At 39.2% G+C, this 19090-nt stretch overlaps 1 protein-coding gene across 3 annotated transcripts in view; it reads right to left on the reverse strand.

The window, feature by feature from the left end:
• LOC105207885 (alpha-mannosidase 2) overlaps positions 1 to 19090 on the reverse strand; it is a 154406-nt gene that overhangs the window by 85480 nt on the left and 49836 nt on the right. Inside the window, exons 1-2 of one of the 3 annotated variants that reach the window (XM_026133176.2) lie at positions 5440 to 5827; positions 4784 to 5284 (exon numbers count right to left, since the gene is read on the reverse strand). The exons of 1 other annotated variant lie outside the window; for it this stretch is intronic. The gene's annotated coding sequence lies outside the window, so the exon portion shown is untranslated. Of the gene's footprint in view, positions 1 to 4783; positions 5285 to 5439; positions 5828 to 17217; positions 18649 to 19090 lie in introns of those variants that run through there. One more of the 3 variants, XM_039446986.1, reaches the window with a different exon arrangement.

The following is a 19090-nucleotide window of genomic DNA, read 5'->3' on the forward strand; positions in this document are numbered from 1 at the left end:
TATTACGTATATTTGAAAATTAACATCTTTAGCTTAATTACACCGTCGCAACGCGCAACGATTTTTTTAAATAGTTTCCTGTTATAAAATCTCACAAATAAAAGGATTAGTGAAACAGATAGTTTTTCGTTAAACCCGTTCACGCGTCTGTTTGCTGCAACGAGGCAAGTATCGACTGCGTTATTATTCCGCTCTTGCGTCAAAAGTAGAATACGCCACATTGTATTTGTCTGTGACAAATAAAGCAGGGGCATTCACAGATCAATAAATTAAAATTAATTAGTTGTTCTCGTGACCAACAAAATTATGAAACAAATACTAAATACATATACGATATGTACTGTCCACCAAATTAATAAACGTTCTAAATGTTTGCAGTGCCACAAAGCGATGGAATCGATGGAAGCGATTTACATTCGCGCGCACATCATTGTTGGAAGCAATCCATATTACTATAAATCCAATTACCCGATATGAATACCATGAATTCAATATCCTCCCGCCGCAATCTCGATACCATCGAAGTAATAATTAATATACAAGCCGCAAGAAGAGCCATCAACTTTCGAATACGGAGTTTACGGGTTCGGGCGCGCCGCGGAGCGCTCGCGAGTGTCCCCTCGCTCATCATCACTTTCATTCGTGATGAAGATCCCAAAGTTCCACGTCGAGCTTCAATTTTCTCCCCGAGGACCCTAATAAAAACGCAAGGAGATTGAGGAGACAAACGAGAAGAACACGAGGACGACCGGATGCTCGTCAGGTACCGGTCCTCCAGTCATTCAACCAACACCCCGAACGTAATCCCTTTGTCTGTCCACAACGAGGACGATGAAACGTGTCGAGGATGCGTTATCGAGTCTCGTTCGATGTGCTCACGATCGAATGGCGCATTGAGAAAAGTATAAAAAAAAAAATACCTGAATCAAGATTCAGCCAATGTTCGGGAACGCGATCTGTATTCCTTATTGCGACTGCTTTTCACATGCATGAAACCTATTTCTTTTGCGATATATGGCGTGCCTACTTCTAATGCCCATTAATTCTATTTTTCGTCGTATGCTAGAAAAAAAAAATTTCTACGGTTTTAATAGTTTCGCGCGAGGAAGCAGGTGTAGGTATTGGCGCGAATCCCATCAGGTTAATTAGGTTGACATTATATCGACTTGGCATCGATTATTGGCCAAACTTTAATTTAAGCATTTTCGGAAGAAAGAGGCTTCGGGCGAAACCGCTCGACAAGCCTATTCTCGATCATTCTAATTGCAAGTTGATTACTAAGCTCGAGCCGCGCTCGAAAATTCGCGCCTTCGCTACCGCCGCCGACGACTATCGACCCGACCAAACTGGCAATGAGACGGTTTTATTGGTTTCTGGGTTATTCCGTCGCGGCAAACAAGAGTCCTGCGACGAACGGCAGCGGATTGTGGTGTAACGGGTGTCGATACGCGAAGAATTTTCATTCATGACTGAACTGCGAGTTGCAAGGCGCGACGTTAAAAGAGAAACATGAATGTAAACCTGAGCTTGTAGTAAAAAGCAAATAATAATCTTGGTGAAATATGTGGTAAAAGGTAAATTAAAAAAATGTAGTAAAAAGCAAATGAAAGTATTGGTAAAATAAAATCGAAATGTTAAAACTTTCACGTAGCGATAATGTTTATTTATATAATCTGGCGAATTAACATTTATCATACCGAGTAATCATAAATCAACAACGAACAATTCTCAATGTTTTACTTAATTATCGTCAGTAAAAAAAATTTTTAAAAACAATTTATTATTATTTCTTTTTTCAAGAACTATAGTAATAAAAATCGAAGAAAGAAATAATAATTTGTACTGAAGACGGTCAAAATCGTTAGGACATGGACAACCAGTGTCGGTTCTGTATTGACATTGCTTTTATATATTTAATAAAAAAAAATTATAATTTTAAAACATAGTATCCCCACGTGGAAATCAAACGCAGAAAATCATGGAATATAAAATTTCGAAAATTATTTCATACCATAAATTAACTGAGCTACTATTAAAGGATGGTAAAAACTGCTTAGTTTTACAACCGTCACGTTTAGCCAGTGAAACAATCGAGAAGTATAATAAAAGTTTGCCGGGCGTTCAAGTTAATCTTCGTCAACGGAAAACGTTATCGTGGCACTCGATTAGATCCTTTCGTCAAGAACCACGGAGACGAATTGTGAAAGCCTTTAAATTAAAGCCTGTCTACGTGAGACGATACGCGACAGTTGAAAAAGTCGTCGGTCAAACGTGCTCGTCGCAAAGAGTTTGCGAGCTTCTTTCCGCGACCGAGGAAGATACGAGGAAGGTGGGGGATGCAGAATCTTCCTAAATCGTCGAGCGAAGAAAGGGGTGCTTTTTATACGATGCATCGTGGGGAAACTTTTGGCGAACGGTCGCGACGATCGTAAGCGGAGCAAAGCCGATTTTTCGAGCATAAGTGCAAAAGTGGCAAAGCACTCGGAACTCGCGCTGCAAAAGAAACGATCTCTGTCGTTTCTATCTCTCCCTCTACTGATTTTCGCTTGTCTTTCCATCTGTCTCTCTCTCATTCTCTATCTCTCTCTCATTCTCTATCTCCTTCCAGTTCGCTTTCGCGTGCCGCATTTCGCATGTTCGGACGCGCTTTAAATTGGCCGCCCTTTAAAACGTGAGAATTATTCAACGCTCCGCCGCGTTACGCCTCCGCCGTTTGTTATCTCGCCTCTCGCGCGTGTTACGTGACTCGAGTTACGAGAGCGCGCCAAGAAAAATGTCGCGCCGTCGACGGTACATTATGATTATCTATAAGGTATTAACTCGTTCTCCGTTGATGCTCTAATATGTTCGGAGCGAACGTGTCTCTTTGACATTTTATCCAGAATTTTGCGCGCTCATTATAAGCGCGTTATTGCATCCGTGATAATAATTAACTCTTTTTTTTCTTTTCATGTATTCGGCAGACACGTACTCTCTATGATTTATTCTTAATGTTCTTGTTCAAGTTGCGTATTTTTATTTACAACGTGTACGGAGAAAAATACTTAAAAATTTTACTTTTTACTTTTTATTCTACGTGGAAAGAAACAATTTTGCTAAGATACTGATTAGAAAATAATTACACAGTAAAAAATAAAATGTCCTAAAAAGTCCACTCGAAATTTTAAGTTAAAATAACTCAAAAGTTAAGTTAAAATCACTCTTATTTTAAGTTATTTTGACTTAATTTTTGAGTTATTTTAACTTAAAATTTAGAGTGAACTTTCAGGAACAGGCAAAAATGTTAAAATTACATTTTATTTTTTACCGTGTATGTTAAAAAATTTCAAAATAAAATGTTTAAACTTGGTTGCTTTCTAGCACGTCAAAATTGTTTGCAGCGACATTATCATGCTTAGACGTCTCACACAATTATTTTGATCACTTAGCATAAAATTATTTTTTGATTTAGCTAAATTTTGCTGCAGTAAAATTGTTCTTTCCTTGTATTTATTTATTTATCTGTTACATGTGGAATATAATGCTTATTTCATTGAAGCCTTATTACGGCGAAATAAAATTTTATTTCTAGCAAATAAACTAATAAATAAAAAAATGAGATACATTTGCAATCATTAGAAATGTATGTTCCATCACAAATTTGTTTATAACCAATAAATACCGAAAAAAAACGTCGCAGGTAACATTTACTTCTGAATATTTCGACCTTTTTTTCCTCAATGTGCCGTTATATTCGTTTCAGAGTAAATAAAAATTATCAAGAGATGTAATTTCTGAAATTGTTAAATTCGATTTTTCAACAGTACGTCATTACTGCGCGCAACTCCACGCTACTACTTATTAATTCACATGGCGCGCGAAGTCTCCAAATACCCACTATCGATTTTGAATTTTATTTACTGAACATATGCGTGCACGCTCGATGTAAATACGTAATTAAAATCAAATGATTAGCATTAAATGTGCGGTGCGATTTAAACAAAATTATCGTACTTTGCACGAATGCCGCGCGGTTACTTCTACGGCCCGGTAATCAGCGGCGGACATTCGTTGTAAATTGACGGTAATCCGAACGGCCGTAAAACATCGTTGCGGCAGAAATTCAAACTATTGTTTGCGTTTCGTAATACGATTCAGCAGCTGTTTGTGCTTTACAAAGAACCTTTACTTTGTGCAACGCACACGTAAAATAAATTCGAAAAATGTGCGTTAAAACAAAAGGCCGTGTTTAAAAGCCGCGCCGCTAAAACTATGTGTCAGCAATGGGAAATAAAAGTCGCGCAAAAGCGGCGTTATAGATACCGGCTCGTTGTTAACACACGGCTTTTTCTCAATGTTGATTCATGTAAATATATCCATTTTAATTCCAGTCTGCGAGTGACTCGCGCAAAAAACTACCCGGCCGCCCCTCAAAGAACGGTGTATATCAATTTTTTACAAGACAAAGTTACTACTACGAGTATGCATAATCCTCGCCCTTCCGTCCTTCAAATATGTATTACTAAAGTAACACGTTATAATTATTTGTATATTATAAAAATAAATGTGTACCAGTTACTAATTGTAAAGATATATTAACAAAAAGTTTTCCTTCTTAAAAAAAAAGCGATATACAGCATTCTACGCGAGAAAGCTTCGTATAACAAAATCGATTTATGTTGTAACGTTATAACGCATTTATTAATTTTGCTTTCCGATCTCGTAATTCCGTAATTCATTCATCAATCGAATTTGATAACTTCATCACGGTTGCATGACAGGATAATAGAAAGCGGATTCGTACCTTGATAGCGATTATGCAAAGTCGATCCGTGCTCGAAGCTCTTGTTTCAACAGACATGTGACAGCAGACGTCCAGCCGCGGAAAGAAATCACGGCGTGCTGAATTCACAGCCCGAGCGAAATAGTTTTGACACGCTGCCGGCTCTATTCGTTCGCTGCACGAACGGAGTAATATACGAGAGAACTTTTTCACTGCCTCAGACGCAACGTCGTGCCTAGCGGAAAACCAAGTCGCCCTCTCCAAATACATTTCTGAGAAACGTATACATCACGAGCGCTGTGTCCCGGATATCACTACATTTTCGCGGAAAATATTTGCGAAACTTGCGCCGGTTCGATCATTAAAAGATGCAAAATCTACATGGGAGAGCTGCCTAGTATTTTCGTTTTCACGCTATCCACTACGTACATGCACGGAGTAGCGTTCTCGAGAATGACAGCTCGTCGATCTGCATTGTTTACACACGAATGTAAAGAACTAGACGCGAGTCATAGAGCAGTCCTGTTCGGGAAGAAGGAAATCGTGAAAAAATTTCATACAAATTTTCTCTTGACGCGAAAGCGAAGAAACGATCACTACATTAAAGAAACCTGAGACGTGCTTGAAGAAAATGGGAAAAAAGGACTAAAGATTCGAATGGCACGATCGCTCCTTACTGATTGCGAAATAAACTCCGGGGCTCGCCTGTCTCGCGGCAGCAGCGCGCGATGCGAAAGCTGGGACGATGCGAGAGCGAGCAAATCTCCGTCAAAAACTGTTGTGTGCACGTCAAAAACCGTCGTCCCGTCGGTCGGGCGATTTTCACGACGAGACCGCAACACGCACGCCCCGCCGCTCGTAAACCCCCTCGCGCTCGTGTACTTATCAACCGCACGCGCGAGGCAGGTGCACGGATCGTCCAACCGCAACCGAGAACCACGCCGTACTAAACTCGCGGCACGGGCGGCGGAATGGTTTTGACACGCCGCCGGCTATATCCGCTTTTCCGCCGACGCGACAGTCGCGAGGGGCGCATGTGCCGATATAATCCACGCTTGTGCCGGCGTACGTTCACCCACACCAACACACGAAACACACACGTATACGCGCGCGTACACGCATGCATACGCACACACATACACACACACACACACACACACACACACACACACACACACACACACACACGCACGCGCACACACACACACACACACACACACACACACACACACACACACACACAAACACACACGCACGCATGCTCCTGCACGTGCGACCGACCGCGAGACGGGAGGTGAAAAGCGACGAGATGGAGAACACGCACTGCAAGAGAACTTTCCACGCCCGTAGGGTGTTTCGACTCGAAGAAGAAAGAACGAGAGATCAGAGAGAGAGAGAGAGAGAGAGAGAGAGAGAGAGAAAGAGAAAGACAAAGAGAGGTCAGCGCGAGGACCACTGACGTTCGGTCAAGGGTTCCAAATAAAGTGGAATCTTCCTTCACGTAGTCCTTTCGTTGTAACGTTTATTTTCTCTTTGCTGTAATTCTTTCTGCGGTATATAAATATTACAACTTTCTTATTGTTACACGACTAAAATCTTCGTTTTTTTCAAATTTAATTCATTTTGTATATTTTGTGACTCTTAGAAAAACCCTTTCAAGTTTTTTTTTATAAAATGTGATGCTAAAAGAAATGTGCTTCGGCAGTCTATAATAAAATAATGCTTTTAAATATTAATAATATAAATTTAATTATTTAACTTACGATAAACATTTTGGTTATTTATATTTATTATAAACATATTATAAACATTTGGTTAACAATTTAGCTTCACCAAAAAATATTCAAAATTATATAATATTAAAAAAGTATTGCTTAACGCGAGTGTAAGAAGTGTAATTACATACAGGGATGGGCTTTTCAAGCTATTTATGTTATTAACCTCGGATTGGCGATATCGACAATGATGTTACAACTATCATCTGATGAAAACAGCTGCATGTTTAACGCGTCAGAGAACTAATCAGGATGATCAAGCTATAATGAGCACATCTCTATTAATTTATGTGCTGAACGTATATTTCAGCCGTAAAAATTGCACGCGAGGCACTGCGATCATGTGTTATTAACAGGTGATAGAAGAAACCTCCACGACCAATTTATTAATGTCTCTTGTGTAAAATATTGCGCAAGTATTAAGAGCAGAAAATAATTCGGAAACAATTCTCCTAAAAAAATAATCAAGTGACTTTATTTATTAATCATCAGAATTTGTTCCTCACGCGAAAAGAACAATTTAATTTGTTGTAGCATCTAAAAATTTAATTACTTACAGATCTGAAAATAATTTCATTGGACCATCGAAATAATTATCTAGCACGTTCAAGTACGATTAGTAATGTTATAAACTTTGTAAAGAGTTTGATATTCTGACAATCAGCTTGAGCGTCCTAACATACATAATTATTTTGTAATCTAACAAAATATTATTTTCAGATTTATTCCAGAAGAATTTTTAGTCTCAACAAAATCGTTCTTTCCGTGTGCTTATTTATGAACAATAGTCAAGTTTTTTTTATTTTTTAATAAAATCTATTAATCTATTGATGACAGAAATGTTCTATGACAATTTGATGACAAGGCATTTATCGAAGAAAGATAATCCTCCGCAAAGAGAGTGTCGGTTCGATTAATTTTAAGCTGCAGGCATCGAAACTTTCTGTGCCCGTTCTCTCTGTGCGGAATACTCCATGATCGAGCTCGGTGTTACAGCGCATAAGCTCAAGAACTTTTCAATCTCGTGGAACACGAGCGCGCAGAGGGCATTGTCGTTGGACAGGATTGGCACAGGTTCGAACTTGATCGAACGGCAATTACGTTGATTGAAAGGCCAACACGAGTGTCGCCTGCGTATCCGGAAAAGCGAAGACTCTCGGCTCCGGTTGTTCGACGAACACATTCCCGATTCCCCTACTGAAGGAATCGGAAACGAAAACACATGTATCAAAACATTTACGAGACGACATTTCGGCACCTTGTTATTTCACCGATCAAAAATCGTCCTCGCAATACAGCAAAACGCGTCGCGTATACTTCGGGAGAATTTTTTGAAAAAGATGGACGTGGTAAAGAAATTTCAACGTTTAATTAAATGAGAAATATTAAATGTTACAATAATTATATATACAACAGCTAAATCTTGTTAAAGAAATTGTTTGAACATGTAAATATGGGTTTTCTGGGTGTATCAAATTCTCTCTTTTCAATTTTTATTTCGTAGTATTAATCGCTTTAAAATGTTTTGAATTGCGAAATATGCATGCTGACAATTTGATGCGATAACGGAACATTTTTACAACTTTGCAAACACAGAACTATTTATATCCGATCGTATTAACAGCTCGAGAGCATAAAACTTGCGAAAAGGAGCACGAGGTAGTAAGAAGAAGGGAATGCTGTTGTCGTCTATTCCGGAAATTGTATTTCCGAGTAATTGGACGGCTGATGTTTATGCGGGGAATTACATCGAATCTGTCGTTTCAAGATATTATTACTTAATTTGTATCGGCATTGTCTTCAGTATTTTTCGATTGCGCTATCATTGTGAATTATTGCGAGAACAAATTGTCCTTAAAACAAAGTGAGAAATAAACAGAATACAGACCTGCACACAAGACATCCTAAGCATATTATAATATAATCGGAGTCAAAGTATTTTCAAATATGTATATTAGATGTCAGAGGGTAATCAAAGAAAAACAATGTTTATTTTAAAGGCAGAGTAGTAAATATAATAGAATATATAGAGAATCTGAAGAATATACAGATAATCTCAAGTAATCCAGAATCGGAAATTAAAGTTTGAATAGAAAAAATGGATTGAATTCAAAAGTTTGAGTGGAAAAAAAATTGAATTAAACACACGGATCGACAATAAAATCTCGCTTTCGTTTAATCGAATTTTATGTCGACGTAAATTTAATTTAAGACTTCAACAATCTAAATGTGTTTAATTAAAAACGCGCGATAAATGATGATCTCTTTGACAATGCTTTCGTTGAAAAAACTGGACTTTAAATTTATCATACGGCGTCTATATACGTATGTATACAGATGCTTTGTGTGTGTGCGCGTGCGTGTGCGATAATTGAAACTTTTTTCACCATCAAGTTCTTTTTCGTTTAAATAATAAATGAAATTTATTAATGTCATAACGAATGCTATAATATATATCATGGTAATCGATTTATCCGATGAAAATGATCTGCGGTAATTGTCATCTTCGTCTCGATATAATACGCGTAGAATCAACGAATTGTGCGACATAATAGCACAATTTCGAAAGTGAATTATGCAGCTCGCGAGAAAGGTCAAGTTCTCATGATGATAATACTTGTTCGAGAGCACGTTCGACAGTAACGAATGGAAGATATGTCGTTTGTCTTTAATTGATGGCAAATTCAGTGTTCCGGATCAGCTGTTATCTCGTAAAGAGATAGACGGCGAGCCTCATTCAAGCAAAAACGATCAGCTCATCGAGCCTGATCGATTTCGCGTATTGAAGTATGAAGTCTCATTTAGTCGTTCACGTTATCGGACTCTCTCTCTCTCTCTCTCTCTCTCTCTCTTTTTCTCTCTCTTTTATCGTCTTTTCGCAAAATTGCGGCAGATCCTCTTTTCAAGAATTTCATTTCCAAGACTTTCTATTTGTTTGAGTATCAATCCCATAAAGAGATCATTTGAATAATCGACGTTCTACCCGTTATTAGCCTTGCTACTGTAAATAATAGAATTATCAAATAATTTCATAAATGAAAATATATCTATGTACGAATGAATATTTAATCTGGCATATTGGAGAGAATCGTAAATTCATATTTAACATATTTATTGTATGCTTATTGTGTTTTAGTTTTATTAAATATTTAGTTTTATTAAATATTACATTTTGAAATACAGTAAATTTATCGTTCCTTACGTGAAACTGCTCGCGGAAGCGGATATGGATCTTTGAGACCCCTGTCAATGCACCCGCCGCTTCTCAGCCCTCGCTCTTGTTCCACCCTTCAGAGCAGCGCACGGTGCGATATCGAGAAGGAGGAGGGAGGGGGTCTGATTCAGTTTTCAGTCGCGCGTTGACAGAGAGCGAGGGGGAGACGACCGGGTATAATTCGTTTGAAGTTTCAACGCTATTTGCGTCGTAGCATTTTTTCGGCGCCCACCCACATTGGCCTTTCAGAGCGTCGCGTCGCTTACGACGGGGCTAATATCCGGCGTCTGACGCGAAAATCCCTCATTCCCGTCCATCGTCTATCTTTCATCCTCCGCAAAATACAAAAAAAAAATCGACTTTGCCGAGCAAACCTCGATGATCAACAAATAAACGCAAATAAACGCAAATAAACGCAATTTCCATGAGGAATATTTTAATAATAAAAAAAATATTATGTTTCGTAAAACAGAAACACACATTGTCCATATATACAACATGCGCGACTCGACGATCAAAATCGTAGACATATTATTCTTTTCCATCATTTCTTTGTATCCTTCTGTATAATAAAATCTTTGTTTCTTTTATTGAAGTTAACTAATTGATTCGGTAGTTTTACGGTTGTGCGATTTTAGATAATATTTGGTGCAAACTATAACGAAACTGTGATAGCAGATATGCTAATAACAGCTTTATAACGGCCGTTGTGATGAAGTATTTCGCCTGCAATCGCTAGGCGAAGCAGTTTGCGAACAAAATTAACGCTCGATTTCCGCGATCGCTGTAAGCACGAACCTGCACACGCGGCCCTTCGGATAATCCCGATACCGTGTAGGGGAACCACCTATCAAACTTGCCCACGGAGTTACTCTCTCGTGCGGCTACGACTCGGGCGCTCGTAGAGCGAGACACTTCGAAGTTCAGGAATAGACCACTCTCGAAAAGTGGTGTGCGCTGGTTTACTACCGTGGCGACTTGGCGGATTTCGGGAGGGGTGATGAAAGAGGGCGAGGTGAGGTAGGACAAGAGAGCAAAATCTGAAAAGAAGCGTGCTCGTCACCCCGGACGCGGAAAACGCGCAAAACGCCGACGACAACCGCCGTTAATGGACGGAGATAAGCGTGGAAGATGGCTGTTCCCGGATGATAGGAAAGTCGGAGGGATTTTTGAAGATACAAAATGAGCTAGGGAAAGAGAGGGAACCGTTACGAAACATTCGCGCGCGAGCTAATCTGCGATATATATACGTACATATATACGGAAGAAAAGAAAGCTCCCGGAGAGAGCTCCTGGAAGGATCCTGCCAGGCGCGGAGGCTACTGCATAATTCCGGCGTACAGCAGAAGCAGAACTATGTTCATGAGAAAAACACGAGGGTAACCGTGGAAAGCAGCCATTCTCTCTCTCTCGGCAGCCGAGCTCTCGAGAACCCCCGACAGAAAACTTTAAAACGGCCGATATAATCGGATTAGTAGATGCGCAGCGAGTTGGCGCTGTTACTTTAGCTTAAAGTCGGCGTTACGCCGAACAGAAATTTGCCCTCCGTCGTGGTAACAAAAAAAAAAAGAAAAAAAACGTACGCTACGTTTTCATACGAGCTCGCATGGATTTCGCATTATCGCCTTAGTACGGATAATGTAATCTGCGAACGTCTCTCACGATGTATTATTAAATCACCATCGTTATGTCATCGTTAATAAATCAATAAATTAAATCATATTAAAATAGATAATCTGTCCCAAAAACACAATATAAACGAAATGCCTTATCGGTCGTAGCTAGATCTTATCGCTGATATTTATTGTATGGTTTTATATACCTTTTAAAATTCTCGAAACGCGCCGAATAAATTTTCAGTCTTAAAATATGGTTCTAAGTTGAACAAAAAAAAAAGTAATATCACGTAATTAAATTTAAAGTCAATTTAATAATAAATGCTGATAAATAACAAGTATCCAAATGTGAGAATCCTCTCCCCCTCACCCAGAGATCGAATCAGTACTGAAAGAAATATTAATCAAACGTTCAGTTATGTATGTAAATAGTGATCAAATAAATTTGGATTGTTAGTAGTTCTCTAGTTACATTTAACAAACCATTTGGTTATAAAGCAATTGCTTATTTGAGACTACAAATTGTTTGGTCCAAATAACTACACTCAAGGACTTTGATTCTGTCCATGGGGAAATTTTCTAAACTGAAAAGTCGCTATCTTTCTACATACTTATAGTTCATGATTAACGTAACGACCAATAAGCTCTAGTCGTTTCATTAATCATAGGCTTGTTTTCTATTCCTGCACTAAACTGCACTGGAACGTTCCTTCTTGCTTTCACTAACTTTCAAATATATATCTATTTCATTTTAAGTGCACACTAATTCAGGGAGTTTAGGAACAGAAAACAAACGGCATGAACTGCGAGTATATAGAAAGTGGTGACTTCTCAGTTTGGAAAATTTCCCCATGGACAGAATCAAAGTCCTTGGGTGTACATATTTAGTATAATTATAACTATAAAATTCATTCGATCATTGTTTAACTAAACGTTTGGTCAATAAATTAACTAATTTTCATCATGAGATATATGTTTGAATAAGAGTAAAAGAAAAATTAATTTCCAGCTAAACGTAATTCTCTCTCTTCAATCATTAACGTATAAATTCTTGTTTTCGACTGTATCAAATGCATCATTCAATTGTCTACTATAAATAAAAGAAATCGATTATTTTAAACAGCAATAAACTTTATTAAGTGCAAATAAGGTGCTCCCTTCACTTTGATAGAATAACAGATGCAGTCGTTACTCTAATCAGTCGACATTATCAGTCGGGCTTTCTAAACGTTTTGTGCGACGGGAAGAAAGGAAGAGAGGAAGAGAGAGAGAGAGAGAGAGAGAGAGAGAGAGAGAGAGGAAAAATATACGGGCGGCGAAACAATTCGTAAGTATGCAGGAAGTCCTTGTTATCTTCGTTACTCAATGATTACGGTCTGTCCCCGTCCGTTCTGAGAGTTCTTAATGTTTCTATATATCTCCACGTCGCTCCTCGCGATCGACAAAGATAAATTTACATCGGGATAAAGGCGCGCGTAAATAATTGCCCGCGGTATTCTAAAGTGTACGATATGATACATCAAAGCCTCGTGCGCTCCCCGAAGAATTCGAAGACGATCCTTTTAGCGAAAATTTGACTTTCCAATCTCTTTCTCTCTTTTGAATCTTCGATATTTAAATATTTTGCTAACTACATCGCAAATTAAATTTCCACTGCAGCGGAGTGCGCTTGAAGCTAAGTGAAAGATAAACCAAAATTAAGCTGAAACTTAGTTAACGTTATTTTCATCATCAATAATACCGTAGTTAAATTCAAATTAATGACAGGAAAAAAAATTCGCTTTTAAATTCTATAATTTTACGATCGCCGTATGGATTTTCTGTGATACTCTGTATATTTAATCGAGCCGTTTGAATTCTCTCTTTCTCTAATGGCATTAGTATTTTTGTTTCATTTCGTTGTTGATTTTAGATATAGAGCACACGCTGCAGTCTCGTTTCTCGTGGTATGATTGCCAAGTGTGCCCGAGGAAAAGTAAAATTCGATTATTATCTCGTGTTCGGGAGAAGATCGATTCAGCCCGATTGTCTAAATTTTTATTGTATTTGTGAAGGGAATTGGAACGCCAAACCCAGTTTCAAATCGTGATGATCTTTCTTGTATCTCGCGGCGGAACGATAAGTTGGCAGTTGAAATACACGATATATATACGGGCTACTGATATACAGAAGACTGCTCCAGATTCTCACAGGATGTCTTTCCAGTCACGGATCCTGCGTCAAATACGAGGCCCACCCCTCTTTACGAAAACTTTGTACGGGGCCATCGCTTCTCTCGCAAGTTCTTAATTTCCAGCATTAAATACTTTGACAGTTAAGCCTTAAACTAAACTAAACTCCTGTTAAGATAAAGTTTGGTTGAAATTAACTGAAGTGTGGGCTTTTATCTACTAGAGCACTTCGGGGGGGGGGGTTGAATTTGGCAAAACTTATTAGTGCTAAATATCAAGTAACTAAACGCTAAAATGGCAACATCCCTCCCGATGCCACTCGTGCGTTCGCCATCATTTTTCTTAGTTTGCTCTTCGACGTCTGTCGGAAGGATATTTAATGCCTTCACCGTACCCGTGCATAATGAGAGAAGCGGGCGCGTGACGCGGCAACAGAATCGAGATACGGAGGTGTTCGCGCTCGCGGAGAAAACGAGACTCCGTCGATTGAAATGCAGGTATCGCGGTATCGACAATCGGGCGCGTTACATCGCGCCCATTCCCCCTCCCCTCCTCCCACACAATAATATTCTCACCTATGAGGTATCGGCGTTTTTCCAGTCTCACAGTTTTTCCTGGCGTCCATTAACGTTTCGATTACCTACGTCGCGCGCACATGCAGCAACGCTCTTGGGCGCTGCACTTTTTGTTGCCTTTCCAGGCACCGGTGTGTATATATATATATATATATATATATATATATATATATATATACATACATACATACATACATACATACACATACATACATAAAGCCGTTCAACGAGTTTATTTATTTCTTCTCTTTTCCATTCTTTTTTTCTCCGCCCCTTCCGCTCCCTTTCTCCCCCTTTTCCTTTCTATCCGCCTCTATGCTTTGTCACCGAAGCACTTTCCCGCCCGTGGTACGAATAAAGGATCGGGCATAAATAAAGAATCGAAATAAAGCTATAATGCACATGTAAATTTTTGCTTTGCATCGATTCGCTCGCCGCCGCGCCGGTCGGCTCGAGGTACGCGACGATCGGGAACAATGATCGTCGATTCCGATAATTTACTACGGGCTCATTGAGCCGGCATTTTATCAACTCTTCGTTAATTTCTTTCATCACATGCGAAATAACACGAGAAGCGGCGCGTCGTTTATCCGACTCGTCGACTTACGCGAAGCTTGTTTCGCGAGTAATCCGTTTTTACCCGTTAGCAACGTCGAATATCGACGACGGTGTGGTGCTGTGCTGCGTCAACTATCTTGACATTTCGACGAAATAAACTGAGACGAACGATTCGAGAAACTTTAGCGGTCGAATGGTAACAGGAATATTACTTTCCAAGTTACTTGCCGCATAAGATTGAGACGTCGGCAAATGCTAATTACATCCCTCAATGTTGCAGCTTCTTGTATTCAACTCGAGCACGCGGCAAATCCCTCCCGTAATTCACCTGCCACGTGAAACTACGGTTAAGTCTAAGGGAAACAAATGTGTCTAAAAAATACAAGCGATGGTCCAGCCGCGCATGCGGTCCGATGTTGAAATTCGCGTTTTTGTCCGACGGATTTAGTGCACCGAGAGCAAAAAAGAGAGAGAGAGAGAGAGAGAGAGAGAGAGAGAGAGAGAGACAGACAGACAGAAAGGGCGGGCGAAGGGGAAGGAAGAAGAAAGTGGCGCGCGGGGAATGAGATAGGGAGGCCGGACGGTACGGATAATGTGCGCGGAATGAATGTATATTTTTTGGCGAGATTACTGTCGTTTTTCAGCAGCTGCCCGAACCATTCTTGCACGCGGCGACAAATGGCGTCCCTGATCGCCCATTGGCGCTAAAACTGCACGTTTTGTCTCCGTTACGAGTGCAGGCGCGCGCGACCGGTGCACCGCTCCATTGCATATCGAGGCGTACAGAGCTTCGCCGATAAAAATTATCTCCCGCCAAATTAACTGCCGCTGTACATTTGATTCTGGAAAGCGCCGCGAAAAATGGACCGAGCGTTTCCGGGAAGAGAAAACGCGAAATAAACACACACAAACACAAACACACACACACACAACACACACACACACACACACAAACACACACACACACACACACACAACGAGAAGGAAAGCGCACATACATCCGTTGGACGAAAGAATTAATGTAACGATGATTGTAATGAGTAAAACTGAAATATTACTAGTTTAAATAAGAGCATCGCGGCTGCTAATTATCGAATTCGAGATCAAAATATACCAGATTGTGTAATAGCGTTATTATATAACTTGTACTGTTGAGAGAGCGTCCATATTACTTGTAAAGAAATAATTTGTGATTATGCCGAGGTGATCATTTGATATATTCTATAATTATATTATGATTATTGTTATATTATTGTTATCAGTATTATTATACTATAGTACAATTTGTACATACACAACATACATACATACTATGTACAATTATACATTGTTGTAATTGTTAAAGATAGTAAATGTTATAAGCAAGAATGAAAATACTGATGCAAAATGCGAGGCAATATCGTATAATAAAATAATAGTAAAATAGCATACGCACACACACACACACACGCACACACAATTTTACTGCGAGACAATAAAGCTCGCATATCGCAAATGCGATTTGGATCATACGATCCGAAGAAAGAACTTGGACCGTCGATCGGATGCGCCGCCATCGTAAAGGAAATCGACACGAATAAAAAAAGAGGCAAAACGGAGGGCGGAGAGGCGGGAAGGGTTGAAACTATTATGACAATCGTAAAAAGAAACGTCGAACAGATCATGGTGACGAGCCGAACGGTAATGCACCCCGTAAAGCGCGGAGCAAAGTGCATCGCCGCCGCTAGAGAAAAGCACTCCAACCGCGCGTTCTTTATGTGGGCTCGTAACCGCTTTTCGCGCTTCAAAACACGCCCAAGTGCCGATAACTTTTGTCGCGCTCGTGTTCGGTAAGCACGTCGCGTCGCGTCGTCCATCTGGAAACGTCGCGACGACCGAAAATCACGCGAGGAGGAGGGTAAAAAGCATGAGACAGGAGCTAGACAGTTCGAGTAGCAGCCGAGCCGCGATTTCAACCCTTCTCAGGCGAATATGCGAATTTTGTATGCGTGACAGCCTACGTAATCTCATGTCTACGTCACGGCGCAATGCACGGAATTGTATCAAAATCCATATGTGATCATAACGAACGTAATCCCGCGGGATTAACTTGAATCTAAAAGAACAATTCAAATTCGGCTTTCGGATTTCTAATAATTCTGTCAGATTTAGATTTTATTACGTTAGAATTAAACACTATGTATTTTTTTTTACACTTTCTTTACACGACATTGGTTCACGACATTTTCGAGTTAATTTTCATTACTTTTATAAGTGTAAAAAAATTCTTTAAAGACTATTATAAATAATATTTCTAGAAAGTATTTGTATGCAATTGACTTAAAAAGATTGAATATAAATATTAGAACTAATTACAATGTAAAAAAAATTGCGAGACAAAATTGTCGAATCGTGTGTTAAGAATGTCAAAAGAGTTCTTAAAAACAATTAGATTACTAATTTGTAATATTTCACGCAGCAACGCAGTAAACAAGTAAAGAAAACAAAGAGTAATCTATCCTAATATCTCTGGAAATTAATTTTATGGAGCAAATAGCGATACTCACGATGGTTTAATGTTTAATAGCACTCACTCGCCATAAGATTCAGTTTCTGCCGGCAAGTCGGGGATAATACGCTGGCGATAATAGATTACCGCGGTGAGATTATTATAATAAGCTACGCCTGCACTCTCACTGCCGCCGCCACCGCTGCGCCCAGCCTATATCGGGTCGTAAAGCGAGGTACGCCGCTAGAAGGAGGTCTGCGAGAAAACTGCACTCGGGTCGAAAGGCCATCGGCCAGACAACCTACCTACGAATCTGGCCAACTAACACTAAGTGGCATCCATGGACCCAGACTGCGATTGGCTCGTATACACACGCATTCTCGCCCTATCTTTCTCTCGCAGTGCAACGATCATCGCGGCATGATGACGCACGAGGGACAATCTCGCACCAGAAAGAGAAAGAAAGAGAGAGAGAGAGAGAGAGACACCGTTTACGTGCGTGCATATATTTCAGCATCGGGTCGAAGCTGAAATCGGCTAGCGACGAAAGAAGCGCGCGCGATACGGGGCCGAGCGAATGTATCAAAATAAGTTCCCGTCCCGCGAACGGAACGCAATGTGAAAATATGAAACGTAAATAAGCTGAGTATACAAAGTGCCTCGAAATCGGTATTGAACGCTTCCTATCTCTTTTATTTCGGAACGGTGCGAAAAATTTATATAAATGAATTGCGTGTGTATGGAAAAATATCTTCCCCGAGTAAATAACCTCGTGAATCGATTATTTAAATAAAAAAGAAAAATTGAAGAAGCGCTTTTTAGGGAAACCAGCTGGAATTTTATCCTTTGCTGCGGTGTATCACCAGATAAGAGAATAAGTTCTTGCGTAACACTGCGATATATCACGTACACATTGAATATTGAATACTTAAAAATTTGTAGATTTCGATATCTTACTGTTATCGTGTAAACAAAATTTTAAGTATAAATCCAACGAATTTTACCGACAATCAATTAATCCTGAAAATACAAAGGACAGACAAAATAATATGGACACCTAAAAAATATAACTTGTTTTATTAAGAGGTAGGCTCAATTATTACTATTTATCTTTAATATAGAGATTCAATCCTTGTTGGAGCAGAGTAATAAAATGCTCGAATGATCACTAATATTATACAATTCTTTTAGTAAAACATCTTTCAATTGCTCAAAATACTGGAGAAGAAAATCTACTTCTTATTCTCTTCTTCAAACTGTTACCAATAATTCAATGATATTTAAAATCAAGTTATTACATTGCCGAGGAAAACTGTTAAAGTTTTGGAGAACACGGGACAATTTTGAGGAAAATAGAATAAAAAGCAAATTCTTTTTTCCAATATCGTTTATGTATATAGGCAATTGAAAAGTGTACTGCTAAAGGAATAGTACAATATATTTTGTGATGACTATCTACTTTATTTCTACATATACAGAATATGTATTAAAGACGAATGATAGAGATCAATTTTTTATTAATAAAACAAATATATTTGTCAGATATTCATTACTTAGTCTACCCCTTATATAGCGCCAATTTTCAAAATAGTGTTAGGACTAAAGTAAGAATGAACGTAAGAAGTACATAAAGAAGAGAGTGATATTTTCCTTTTAATGATATCAGAAATTCGTGGAGTAGAAGACTTTTCGCGATAGTTATCACAAAGTACACGAAGAATCGCCACAAATATGTTTTTCGGTGCTTAGAGCAATCTAAATATATCTAAAACACACGATGTTTAGAGCCGAAAGGGTTCATAACTCTTCGCGTACGTACGGATGCCAAGTGCGTAGAATCTGTTACAGAAAGTGTCAGTTACGCAATCGTGTTGCGTATCTACCATCTAAACAGTAAAACAAAACAGTCAGCTGGGTCGGCCATTCATGCC

Source organism: Solenopsis invicta, chromosome 3, assembly GCF_016802725.1.
Source record: "Solenopsis invicta isolate M01_SB chromosome 3, UNIL_Sinv_3.0, whole genome shotgun sequence".
In the NCBI taxonomy this organism is placed as follows: domain Eukaryota; kingdom Metazoa; phylum Arthropoda; class Insecta; order Hymenoptera; family Formicidae; genus Solenopsis; species Solenopsis invicta.